Raw genomic sequence first — 14,391 nt, 5'->3', positions numbered from 1 at the left:
ACGGTTCTTCTGAGGAAGCTGGCGTATGTATCATAGTAATTGTTGATGCATAGTAGCTTGTGGTGCTGATCAGAGATGTACATCCAAAAATCTCCTTTGCTCCTTTCTTCACTGGACAATAGGTAAAATACTGCGTGTCCCGAGGTGGGGTATAGTTCTACTTCCGGGTATAGAAGGTATGTTGGCGTTATCAAATACGGCGGTTTTCTCTGCATAGTTGCTAATTTTTTCTGACTGACAGCCATGTTATTTGCAGTTTCACAGAGAAATTGATGTTCATCTGTGTCGATCAGGTTGCGGAATCCGCCAGATGAATGGAATGTAGACTGGAGTTCGTTGGAAACTCCCTATTCACAAAATAATACCACAATGACTGCACTTTCGTTGGTAAATGCGGGTGGTGTATGTTCCTCCAGACATCATGCCAAGACATATTTTTGTTCTATTACGTTCTTGGTCTGAAAGTTCATTAAGTTTCGATAGATTTTCTTGAATTTGATGACATCTGTATCAGGTGTTCCTAGTTTAATGTAGCTATATTCTACGGAGAAATGTTTTAGGTGGTAAAGTTCATTTGGGATGTGGTGAACGTCAATTGGGGCGTCGTGGCTGGCTGGCACTATTTCATTTAAGAGAAATGCAGCAACACTATTGACTGACCGCTTCCACAGTTTATACATTTTACAGACACACAGTGTTTGTGCCTTATTGTACACGTCTGTAAGATTCAATCCACCGTTGTCAGTTGATAGAGTCAATGTTTGGTATTTGACTTTGAAGATGTGGCCGCGGCTGACGAAGTAGCCAAAAGCAGGCAAAATCCTGTTCGCCGCTTCCCTCAGCATTGATAGGTCTTGCGTCACGTAATTTAATTTAGAGGATAAATAGATGTTCATGAGAGCACTCTTTGTATCTCGTCAAGAGTACGGAGATTGTGCTGACATATACAGGCACGGATGGTGGTAAGGATTCTTCTGTAATTAACTGCGATCGTCTGCCGAATATTCCTTGTATACTCCACCCCAAGACATGTCATGGTGTCAGTTTCCTTTGTAGGTCCATGAATAGGAACTCCTAATCCACTTCTAATATTCATTGGGCCAGACTTACTTCTATTCAGTTTCGCACCAAATACTAGTTCATATGGGTTTATTATGTCGAGAGTTTTCCCTGTCTCGTCGTTGTCTTTGACAATAAATGTAACGTCACTAGCATATGCCCTGCGGACAATCCTACGCTGCCTGTAGTGAGTCCTTGGAGGTTGCGGCTCAGGCGAAAAAGTAATGGCACGATTGCTATTGCAAAGAATGACATAGACATCGGGCACCCTTGTCGTACCAAACTTTTCATTGCCATGGGCCTACTAGATTGACCATTTACCATAATTGTCGATGTTGACTTCTGCAGAAGTTCTGTGATAATTTCGATAAAACATTGTTGAAAGTTTATGGCACGCATGGTGTGAAAAAGATAAGCATGATCGACTCTATCGAACGCTTTCTGAAAATCCAGTGATATGATGGTGCACTTTATTTTACAGGCTGCAGCAGTGGAAATAATATCTCTGTAGTCGCACAGTGTGTGGTAGATGGACCTGTCTTTTCCTACACTGAATTGATATGATCCAGTGACTGTGTTCAGTACTGATTTTAATCTTTCATTTATGATACGGGCAAATATTTTATAGTCAGCGTTAGGACAGTAATAGGCCTGAAATTTGTTACTGAGTTTCTTGCAGGATGTTTCAGAATTAGAACTATGGTTCCTTTTAGGACGTCGTGTGGGACGCCATTGGCGGGATTCATTAGTTCGTTACAGATACACGTTAATTTGGGAATCAACTGCCTTCTGAACATTTGATAAAACTCCGCCGGAATGCCGCCAGGTCCAGGAGACCTGTTTTTCGGGCTTTGTGTTATAGCATCTCTGACTACTTCTTCTGAAATTTAAGTTAACAGGTTGTCTGCTTCTACTGGGTCGAGCCTGCATGTTAATCCCGCCATGAAGTCATAGTCCGCCGGGATATCCGTGGTCGTATTGCCTAGTAACTCTGTGAAGTATTTGTGAATTTCGTTCTTGATGTCACTATGCTGCGTCAGTAATCTGCAATCGGAATATCTTAGTTCGTTATTATTTTCCTAAATTGCCTCTTCCTCTCATTAATCACATGATATATAGATGTTTGTTCTCCTTTTATGGCATCGTGAAGTCTTGCTCTTACTTGATGACCTTCCAGCTGTTTCCGCTTCAATCCGTGAAGTTTAGCCTGAATTCGTTTTATTTTCACGTAGTTGGCAATCACTGACACATCAGATTGGTACAGGTCACGAAGGACTTGGAAGTAATATTCTACCGTCCATTTTTACCAAACGTTTTTTCCCGTGGGAGTAATTCATCAACGATTTTCTTATCGCGGGTTTCACACGTTTCATCCACCATGTCAGTGCCGAGGTATATGAAGTGAATTTGTTCTTGCACGCGTTCCATACGTTGTTGAATATTTCACGGTATTCAGAGTCTTTTAGGGGTTCCACGTTAAACTTCCACAAGCCTCGTCCCCTGTAAGTTTCTTGCCGTTTTAGATTCATGGTACATTTGTACGCAGCGTGATCCAAAAAAATAGTGGGCCATAACTCTGTTTGGAGGACGTGCGTTTTCAGGTCGACTGTTACATAGATCCAGTCGATGCGACTAGTGGAATGATTCGTAATATGAGAGTAACTCAGCAATGCACCTTTCTTGAGTTCCGAGGTGTCAACCAAGCGGAGTTCCGTAATTACGGCTCCGAGTTCTGCACAGTTATTAAAATGCGGCGTCTGGTCTCTTGGAGACAGCACACAATTATCGTGACCTCCGAAAATGATAGGCTCATAGCGGCCACCAAAAAAGGGAACTATATCATCTTTATAAAATTCAGCTCTTCACCTCCTGTTCCCAGTGCCAGATGGTGCATAGACATTTATAAAACGTGTATTGTTAATGATGGCTGCTAGACCCCTGGCGTTTGCCAGTTTCTCGACATCTTTGATGATGATTCCTTCTTCGTTGAGTATTGTCGTTCCTAGATCACGGTCGTTCCCTGGATTTACGACTGCCTTATAAACTGTGATGGCATTCAGTCTGATATCTGCTACTTCTTGTATATCAATATCGGCGGCATAGAGCATATCTTGCAAGTTCTTGAGGTTTAATTCGCTAGGGATCTTGTTTAGATTCAACATTCTTATTCTATAAGCTTGTAATGAAGTCATGATTAAGTATACAAGTCGTTATGGCCCACTGTCGACAAAGCCTAAGGTTTTCCATGTAGCGGACCAGAAGACATCTCATCCCTCATTTCCTTGTGTTTCTGCACCGGAATCTTTCCTCCTGGTAGGTGTGATACTTCCTTCATTTCCTCATCTGCGGCAAATTCTTCAGTGTCATCTGCCCAGTTTCACATGTCACTGCGTTGTGTCAACTCTCTCTCTGGCCCACGTTCAGTTGGAGTCCTGTTCTTCGTTTCCTTACTTGTGGACCGTTTCGTTTCGCCATCCTGTTGCGTCTGCATTTTCACTTTTCGAAAGTCGTCTTTTCCCGCTGTCTCTGGGGTCTGTGGGCCTACGTGACAGATGCCATACCACTAATTTTGCGACCAATTTGTTGTGCCTTTTCACGCACTGATTTTACCTTTTGCGGAGCGTCAGGTGGAGCTATCCTCCGTTTTTTATGCTTTTTGGGAAAAGATTCGGTTTTCTATCGCTCCTCATTCTCGGAAGCCGTGCTGGGATCTTGTGCAGCATCCTTGTTCTCGTATCGCTGTACATCTTGTTCAAAAGTTCCGTCAGTTTTGGAACGACATCCTGCTTCTGTGATGCGCGCCACTTTAGGCGACGGAACGACAGTCGTTACTTCAGTATAGCTAGTGGTCACTGGCAAGCTTTGGTCATCGTCTTTTCTGTCACCACCACTGCGAAACTCGATGTCTTAGCAGTGTGGTCATTGGCGGCCATAGCGCACGTCTCTGGTAAAGTCGTCATCGTCATGGGAGGGACTGCTTCACCCTGCAGTACCTGTCCCACTCTCCTCTGTATACATTCTGAACGTACGTGTCCAGTCTGTCCACAGCCAGAGCAAGTACATGGCTGTCCATCATACATCACAATAACTCTATAACCGCATACGTAAACATATGAGGGAATGTGCTGCTGAAGATCTAGTTTTATTTGCCTAACACCATTTCAAACTGGAAACGTGTAGAAGGTGGTCCACTTCTCTACAACATTACTAATGACCTTCCCATATGCTTTGAGGGCGCAGTTTATCTGTTCCGCAGTTATTTCAGAGTGAAGTTCAAAAATCCGGACCGTTAACCAGCATACTTTGACATCACCGACGTTTCCATCAGAGTGATTAAATTTAAAAGCTCCGCTACATCGTTCAGTAACTTATCACAGCATTAAGCGTTCACCATCTTTACATAAACTGTGCTTCTCACAATCGATAAGTGGATCACAATTATATCAGTGAAACTGAGCTTTACTTCATCATGCAAGAACTGTTTTACTTCGAATGCTCTAGGTCGTGCAAAGCGTTCATCAAACGTGAACTTCAAAGCATTTTTTGAAGCTGTTGCGTCATATTCATGTTCAGTTCATTTTCAAATGTATTTTGGCGTGTAAGCCTCAAGAGCGCCCAACTCACCACTTACTTGTCAGCACGCTGTCGGCCGCAGGGAGGACGTAAACAAGGCCCGTCCGTGCAGCTTGCCCGCCGAAGCACGACTTACCGCTGCTCAGGGATGCGTTGATACTGCAACCACTCTGCAACACAATTTAGAGATGAACATATACTAAATTGGCTATTTTTTTCAACATTTTTCAAGAACTACACGAAAACTGATGGTTGTTGACGTTGTTAACCAGAGATATTTGTTTCTAGAATGAGATTTTGACTCTGCAACGGAGATATTTGTCTCTGTTCGTGAATTTATGAGGACGCTCCAGTCGTGGACGATTGACGAGAGTTTTTTATTCTTTCCATTTCAGGGCGATAATAAACATAGTTTTTCGGCTTCGGTTGACGACCTTGCCTATTTCCATCACTATGCAGCCGCACTCTACCACTGTCGTTTCCCTAATGTAACGGGGCATTGCGCTACGTTGGTCTTTTTTTACGAGACCTGTGCTTTCCTACAATACGAGGCAGCTGCCTTGTGTACACTGACTGCTTGTTGCCGCCGAGTTGTGCCTTCAGACTGCGGCTAGCTTGTCAAACCGGGCAGTGTCTGATAACTTTTGTCCTGCGTGAAAAACACGCCTTTGATGGTGACACAGAACTAGTCGTTCCAGGTAAAGGGAACGGTGACATTCGCATAGTCGACGTGTTTCGAAATATTCCCTGCATTATGGCACATATGCAGGTACACATTCAGTGTATGCATCAGTCACAATTGAAGATGAGATACGCATGTGACCTGTGTCTGAATACTTTTGTCCGCTTCTCTAAGTGCTCGACCATATCAGTTGACACTGAGCGCGTGGATAATAATGCAATGAAGTGACAAGAGTTCGAACGGGATGTGATTTTAGGGGTAACACAAGGTCGGGCTTTCATTTAGAGCCATCATAAGAGTCACATGTGTTCAGATACATTGTTATCGTTGATATTCTGCAGTAGAATCGACTAGTAAGTACGTAATGCTCGTATAATCCAACATGCTTCTCAACTATTTTTATTTGGAAATGGTTACAACAACAGTATAAAATAGTTTATTATAGTGACGTAGGCCTGTAATGCTGATGAGTGGGAAGGGTAAAAATGATTTCCCATGCCGGGAATCGAACCTGGGTCTGCTGGGTGAAAGCCAGCTATCCTAGCCACTTTATATTATTATTTTTTAATCTCCAAAAATAAAAGAAACCGAATCATATCAACTCCTACTTGACACTGCCACTTTATCTCTGCCATAAAAAAGAAATGAACTAATTCTGTTCGGGCTTGCTCCTAACTATTCCCTCACTTTTTTATTTTTATTTATTTATTTTTTGTTTATGTATTTATTTTTTCACATGATTACATTTAGGACACGTGTACAAATGAGAATTCTAGTAACTGAGTGTTACAACAACAAAGGTGGCATTCTAAGAGTAAGCAAAAAAATAATAAAAATGTAAATCACTGATGCAATTCCAGCTAAAAAGTTCTTCAGTAAACGTAACTGGTTCCACTTTGTGCTTTACCATCGTTATCTGATATCTCCAACAGCGCCTTTGAAGGGTATCTGCAACAGAGGCATTCTGCTTCGCTAGTGCCTCAAGGAAAACAGCAATCCTTGCAGTAGCCTGTCTCTTCCTTCTCTCATCGCTGACAAGGCATGACGTTCATCTGTAAGTGTGATGCGGCACAGAACATTAACCGCAGCTTGGCACTCCCCAGCTGAGTGGGGGGGGGGGGGGGGGGGGTGTTAACGAAAACGCTGCGTAAATAATTTGCAATGAGCGTACGGTATCTCGGTGTGCGTTCGAGGGCATTGTGAGCATTTTTGAGGAACCACCAGTAATCAAGCTGCTCTTTCTCTCCGTCGCTAAAGATATAGGCGACAGTAATTCCTTTGAACCATGTAAGCGCATGATATTTTGCGGCGGGAAAGTAAGATTCAACTGGACAGAGTAGGGTCTGACGGTCAGTTACCCGGAGGTAACAAGCCAATATCTTCTATGTTAGTCGCCAAATTCCGGACGACGATGCGCATGTAAAACCATGTTCATCGGTATCCAAGAGGTGACAATCTGGGCAATAAGGCGAGTCTGCCAGTCCAATAGCGTGAAGTCACTGTCGTGTGGCATATTTGTTGTTCGCGATTTGAAACCACTTCGAACGCACCGTGGATGACAAAAAGTTGTGGCGCATCGGCTTCCACACTCTCGGCCAGTGAACTGTAGGGTACTTCTTTTCCACCAAGTTATGGGGAATAGCCTGCAGAAGGTTGATATAAAAATCTTTCACCTTTGGTGGACGTGTGGTGGGGAGGTTTGAGCTGGCGTAGCTGTAATCAAGAATGAATGTCGGCACATGGGAGAGCTGTGGTGCGATGTGCGCAACCAACACCGTCGGGACGTGAGAGACTGGCATCAGAACCTGTAGTAAACGACCCGTGAGAGAGGTATGTTGACTTTTCCATCGTTTCCTCATGTTGCTCATGTAAAGTGCTGCTGCTCTCGCCCTGACGTTGACCAGTCCCAGCACCCCTTTGTGCACTGGGAGGGTAAGAGTGTCATATCGTACTTTAAATACACTCCTGGAAATGGAAAAAAGAACACATTGACACCGGTGTGTCAGACCCACCATACTTGCTCCGGACACTGCGAGAGGGCTGTACAAGCAATGATCACACGCACGGCACAGCGGACACACCAGGAACCGCGGTGTTGGCCGTCGAATGGCGCTAGCTGCGCAGCATTTGTGCACCGCCGCCGTCAGTGTCAGCCAGTTTGCCGTGGCATACGGAGCTCCATCGCAGTCTTTAACACTGGTAGCATGCCGCGACAGCGTGGACGTGAACCGTATGTGCAGTTGACGGACTTTGAGCGAGGGCGTATAGTGGGCATGCGGGAGGCCGGGTGGACGTACCGCCGAATTGCTCAACACGTGGGGCGTGAGGTCTCCACAGTACATCGATGTTGTCGCCAGTGGTCGGCGGAAGGTGCACGTGCCCGTCGACCTGGGACCGGACCGCAGCGACGCACGGATGCACGCCAAGACCGTAGGATCCTACGCAGTGCCGTAGGGGACCGCACCGCCACTTCCCAGCAAATTAGGGACACTGTTGCTCCTGGGGTATCGGCGAGGACCATTCGCAACCGTCTCCATGAAGCTGGGCTGCGGTCCCGCACACCGTTAGGCCGTCTTCCGCTCACGCCCCAACATCGTGCAGCCCGCCTCCAATGGTGTCACGACAGGCGTGAATGGAGGGACGAATGGAGACGTGTCGTCTTCAGCGATGAGAGTCGCTTCTGCCTTGGTGCCAATGATGGTCGTATGCGTGTTTGGCGCCGTGCAGGTGAGCGCCACAATCAGGACTGCATACGACCGAGGCACACAGGGCCAACACCCGGCATCATGGTGTGGGGAGCGATCTCCTACACTGGCCCTACACCACTGGTGATCGTCGAGGGGACACTGAATAGTGCACGGTACATCCAAACCGTCATCGAACCCATCGTTCTACCATTCCTAGACCGGCAAGGGAACTTGCTGTTCCAACAGGACAATGCACGTCCGCATGTATCCCGTGCCACCCAACGTGCTCTAGAAGGTGTAAGTCAACTACCCTGGCCAGCAAGATCTCCGGATTTGTCCCCCATTGAGCATGTTTGGGACTGGATGAAGCGTCGTCTCACGCGGTCTGCACGTCCAGCACGAACGCTGGTCCAACTGAGGCGCCAGGTGGAAATGGCATGGCAAGCCGTTTCACAGGACTACATCCAGCATCTCTACGATCGTCTCCATGGGAGAATAGCAGCCTGCATTGCTGCGAAAGGTGGATATACACTGTACTAGTGCCGACATTGTGCATGATCTGTTGCCTGTGTCTATGTGCCTGTGGTTCTGTCAGTGTGATCATGTGATGTATCTGACCCCAGGAATGTGTCAATAAAGTTTCCCCTTCCTGGGACAATGAATTCACGGTGTTCTTATTTCAATTTCCAGGAGTGTATATGACCTGCGGAAACGTAGTAACTGGAGGCCGCCTGAAGCCGGCGACCTATCTGCAGCGGTAGTGGGACTTGTGCCACATGGTTGAGTTTTGATGCCACGTAGAGGTTCAAGTATTCAACACGTTGTAGCTGGTTCAAGTCTCGGAGCCGGGTCTGTCGCACCATTGCGCGTATCATCTGTAGTAACCGGAGGTAGTTTGCTGCAGCTGTTTTACGTACATCCTTCGTGAACGTGATTCCCAGATATCGCAGATCAGAAACTGGTGGGAGGGGAGCGAGGGCTTCCGGTCCGAGACCACGCTCAGTATCCAACGCCGCTGACTTGTTGATGGTCAGAAGACTGCCTGCGGCCTGTCCGTACCGCTCGATCCAGGTTAGTACGCTTTGTACTTCGTCATTGGAACGAACCAGCAGTAGCAGTATGCCCTATAGCGAAAGGTGACGTCCCGGAGCATGATGCGAGATAGCCGGTGGTTAAGGCCCCTTAGAAGTGGCTCGAGTGCGATTGTATAAACGTAGGTAGAAAGGGGACAACCCTATTGTAGAGACCTCTTAATGGGTACTGGTCCTACCGTCCTTCCATTGACCTGGACGGGTGAGCTGGCTGCGGTCCAAAGACGCCGTAGGGTGTCGATGAGGCCCGGGGGGAATCCCATACGGTCCATCACTCGTAGGAGGAAGTTGCGATGGACTTTATCAAAGGCGCGGTTGAAATCAATGGAGGCGGCACGCAGAGGCGATCGCTATTAAGTCCCTGCAGTCACCGGTGGCCGTGTGTATGTTGGCTTCTCCCCCCTGCGACGTCTGTTCTGGAGCGAGAATCATCGACAAAGTCGTCTTAATATGGCCCGCCATAAGCCTGGCGAAAATCGTGTAGTCGGCGTTCAGCACTGTAAGCGGCCGATAGTCATTAATCGATCGCCCTCCACCTGGCTTGTGTACCGGTATCAGAAGTCCTACAAACGCTGGCGGCACAACACAGTCTGGAGACAAAAGTTCGCAGAACATTATAACCTAGCGAGGCAACATGATGTCACGGAAGGTCCGGTAGAATTCGATGGGCAATCAATCAGGCCCAGGAGACTTATTGGCCGCACCTTTGTCCACGGCGTCTTCGACTTCTTCGAGTGAGACTTCCTCTGTTAGTGCATTCACGGTAGCCTCGTCGGTAGTACGCGTTACCTGCTGTTTACACTTCAGTAGTGGCCTCATCATCGACGGTTCTTTCCTGGTAAAGATGACGAAAATGATCCTCCACCGCGTTTACTATGGTTGCTTGGGTCGTACATAAGCGACCGTCTTGTGTCCTGAGTTGTGTGATTAAGTGTTGGCGATGTCGGCGCTTATCCGCCACAACGTGGTGCACAGTGGGTTCCTCTGCAGCTGTTGGGTCGTGCCGTTGCGAGCGGACTACGGCACCTTCTAGTCGGCGCTTCGTCAATAATAGTATGTGAGCCTTGACTCTGCTTTGGTCCTGTTGTCTCTCCGGGGAAGGAGGTGAGGCGTCGAGGTCCCTGAGTGCCGCGTGGTAAAAATCGAGGGTCTGTCGGTGCCTCGCAGTCACGTCCTTGCCAAATTGCATAAGTGTCCTGCAGATTGCTGATTTGGCACAGAGGAGCCACCACTCCAGGGTCGAGGTGTATCGTGGGTGACGGCGTTCACAGTCAGTCCAAGTTGCTTCAACTTGCCGACAGCAATCCAGGTCCTGGAGGTGAGTTATATTAATCTTCCAAAAGTGATTGCTGCGCCAGACTTGTTGGGGGCGTAGATGTATAGTGCAGATATAGGCAATATGATCGGAATAGGCCTGAGGCCATAGTTCGGCGGCCACCACTCCTTTTGTGAGGTCTTGTGACACATATATGCGATCAAGTCGGCTGGCTGAATGACTGGTAAGATGAGTGTGGCCAGAGCGATTACCGTGGATTTTCTCCCACGTGTCGCACAAGTGGAGTTCTTGGATCATCACACCCAGTTCCAGACAGGGCATGTAGTGTGAGATTTGGTCCTTGGGGTGAAGTACGCAATTAAAATAGCCGGCGAAGACGCTGTTGCCCTACCGTCCAAGGAAAAGGGGGCGACATCCGTGGAGTAGAATCTGGCGCGGTCGTGACCTCTGGAGGTACCCGATGGAGCGTAAACATTAATGAATCGGGTGTTGAGCGCCGTAAGTACTATTCCTCGTGCAGAGGGAAGATACGTGACGTCAGTAAATTCAATACCATCACTCATTAATATTGCCACTCCGGTGTCTGCAGGCACACCGTGCGTCACATATGTGGCGTAACCGTAGAAGTTGGGGATTGCGGTCGTTCTCACTTCTTGTTGGAAAACAAAATCAACTCCCATGGCTCGTATTGTTTCTTTCAAAAGTTGGATCTTGACAGGAGAATTTATCATGTTGATATTCATTGTCGCTAGGCGAGGTTATCCATGTTGATGTTGGAGAGAAGCGAACATCGAAAGTGATGTCCCCCCCCCCCCCCCATCCCCCCGACGAAAGCGGTCCTCCTTGCATGATCCGGCGGCGCCTCAGCTGGTCCCCGGACCGGGATCCTCGGCCCACGAAGCGGGCGCGGATGTCTGTTCATTTTCCATAGCCTCGGAATGTTTGATAGTAAAGGACCGGGCGACTTCGCTGCCTGCACTAGTACCTTCCCGCTGCTCACTGTTTATGCCAATGGGCTGATAGTCGAACGCTGCATGTTCCTCTGTCGTTCCTGCAAGGTTGGAGTCAATGGAAACGGCCTCAGCCTCTCGGTTGGCTTCTTGAGTGGTCAGTTGTTCTTCCCCGGCCGAATGTGAACCGCCGTGTTCCGACACGGTCCGACGACGGCGCTTTCGCCGATCGCTGTTTCCGTACGTGGCCTTCATTGTCAGAAGACGGCACTGACTCACGCCCCCCCGGGACAAATGCTTCGGTCGGTACAATAAGGGAATCAATTGCTATCTTGCTGTCGTCAATGTCTATCGCGTTCGGTAGCTCCATAGTACTATTTTCTACCACTGGCCAGGCCGGTAGATCATCCAGGTTTCTGTTCATGGAAGGTGGTTCCAGTACCGCTAAATAGGTCGGCTGTGTCTGTTTCGCGGAGAACGTCGTGAGCGCCGCCGCGTAAGTCACGGGAAGAACAGATGTCGTCGGTGGAGGTGCAGCGTCCATCGGTGAGAGTTGTGTGATCCGACGCTGGAGGCACTCGGAATGAAGGTGACCTTCCTTGCAGCATCCGGAACACGTCTTCGGCTGGCCGTTATAAATAACTATGGCCCGGCACCCTCCTATCTGTAGATAGGATGACAGTGTCGTTGGAGGTCAATGCGCACTTGGCTTACTCCATTGAGCACTGGATACGTCTTAAACTGGGTCCATTTCTCAGCCACGTGTTCGTGTACCGTGCCGTAGGGGCGGAGCGCCGCCACCACGTCTGCCGCAGGGAGTTCAAATGGAAGTTCGAATATGCGTATAGTCCGCAGTCCCATTGCGGCCTGGCCGACGTTGCCAACATTTCCGTTTGAGTAGCAGAAGCGGAGTTCTTGTTTCGTCTCACGAAGCACTTTGTCGCTTGTAGCTTCGTTTATGAGTCTTACAAAGACCGTGCTACTGACGATCGAAAAGTGAATGCCGACAATGTCGGCAGCCGGGATCTTGGCTTCCTCTTTTAAAAAGCGTTCGACTTCGGGCGCCTTTGGTCGGGAAAAGTCGTTCCGAAATGTGAATTTTCTGTATTGGTTTGCCACGGTCTTGTAGTGCTACGGCGTCACGTTAGTGTCAGCCGAAGAAAGTAAACCACGCCCACGGGCCCGCACTGACGGCGGAGAGAACACACTGCACGTCTGCTTTGCTCGGCTGCGAGAGCCGCACTGAGTGGAAATAGCTACAACAAAATTATAAAATAGTTTATTATAGTGACGTAGGCCTGTAATGCTGGTGACTGGGAATGGTAAAAATAATTTCCCATGCCGGGAATCGAACCCGGGCCTGCTGGGTGAAAGCCAGCTATCCTAGCCACTAGACCACATGGGAAGATACCTGTTCGAATCGCATAGACGTTTATAACCACGTTCTAATTTTAAAATCAATTTTTGTGTTTTCGCAGTCGGAAAGGAAACATACTTCTTCGAAAAACGACCAAATACAAATTGAAATATCGATCTTGACCCTAATATTGAAGCAATACTTTCAAGTTATTAGGTGAAATCATAAACTGCAGTATTGCCGTTAAATCTACTTATAAAACATAACACAAATATTACATATCTCTTAGTATTATAGTAAAGAATAAATTAAACAGGTAAACTCAAATTCAAATCTGACGCAGCGGACCCAACTAAAAGCGAAAACTTTCACAACTTGTTTGTGTGAATTCATTCTGCATTAAACGTAGGCCTTAGATCTGTGTCTGTCAATCTAATGACCTTCGTTGTTTTCAAGTTATGATAAGACATATTCATTAACACAGCCGTCATCTGTATAAATTAAGTATTTTTCTCTGGTGATAATATTACTTAGCAAGTAGCACGAATTTAATTATTCACATGTCGCAATAAAACCTAGAAAATAGGCGTCATCATGTAATTAGAAACAGGGGTAACTATTAGAGCTGTAGTGCAAAACTGAAGCAGCGTCCCTGAGGATACCGTTTGATGTTACACTCACACAGCAAAATATTTACAAACGAGCAATGTTTGTTTTTGATTCGGCAGAAGATACGTTAATTATTGTTTCTAAAACTATAACCATATGACAGCTGAACTATGTATTATCAGAGCCCTTAAATTATAGGCTACTATAACGGAAAAGATTTTCTGTACCGCCAGAAACCAACAGATTGTTCTCATGAATACGTTTTGAGGGCTATGTAGTACGATAAAGAATGCACCACAAAAAACGTTAATGCAGTCAATCAGACGGAATCTAAGCGATTAAATGTCAGAATGGTATGTAAAGCGCATGTTAAAAGAATGTAGTTTTTGACAAATGGCAGGAAAAAATTGATCTCTTTGAACGATTAACGTCGATTAGGTTTATCATGTAGATAGAAACAAATAATATGCGTCTTTTGCAATTGAATGTTTTTTATTTATAACCGGAAATGTTTCGCCTACGCGTGAGTCATCATCAGTGATTGTTATATTCCTTTCAAGTGTCCAGTGTGTCTTCATTAGGCGCTATGACTAGGTGAACACAATGAAGGTTTTCATTTGCTAGTATGTTACAGTGATAACAATTAACCAGGGTATTCAAATGCCATAGAAGTGCAGTACCAGTCGCTTTTTCGTACATGCTAACGTACAGAAGAACGCTGAAGATGGGTAGATCACATAACTAATGAGGAGATATTGAATAGAATTGGGGAGAAGAGAAATTTGTGGCACAACTTGACAAGAAGGGACCGGTTGGTGGGACATGTTCTGAGGCATCAAGGGATCACAAATTTAGCATTGGAGGGCAGCATGGAGGGTAAAAATCGTAGAGGGAGACCAAGAGATGAATACTCTAAGCACATTCAGAAGGATGTAGGATGCAGTAAGTACTGGGAGATGAATAAGCTTGCGCAGGATAGGGTAGCATGGAGAGCTGCACCAAACCAGTCTCAGGACTGAAGACAACAACAACAACGTAATTGACTTGCAAAATTCTCTTCAAAAACACCTATTAAAGTGAAATCATTCAATTTTAGCGCCCTTCACA

The 14,391-nt window shown here is 46.7% G+C and overlaps 1 non-coding gene across 1 annotated transcript; it reads right to left on the bottom strand.

Moving 5' to 3' along the window:
* Positions 1-12,651: 12,651 nt before the first annotated feature.
* Trnae-uuc (transfer RNA glutamic acid (anticodon UUC)) lies at positions 12,652-12,723 on the bottom strand. Its single transcript has one exon. It is a non-coding gene; the product is annotated as a tRNA-Glu (tRNA).
* Between the last annotated feature and the right edge of the window lie 1,668 nt (positions 12,724-14,391).

This window comes from Schistocerca serialis, chromosome 9 (genome assembly GCF_023864345.2).
Source record: "Schistocerca serialis cubense isolate TAMUIC-IGC-003099 chromosome 9, iqSchSeri2.2, whole genome shotgun sequence".
NCBI lineage: Eukaryota > Metazoa > Arthropoda > Insecta > Orthoptera > Acrididae > Schistocerca > Schistocerca serialis.
This window is presented reverse-complemented; position numbering and strand designations above follow the sequence as displayed.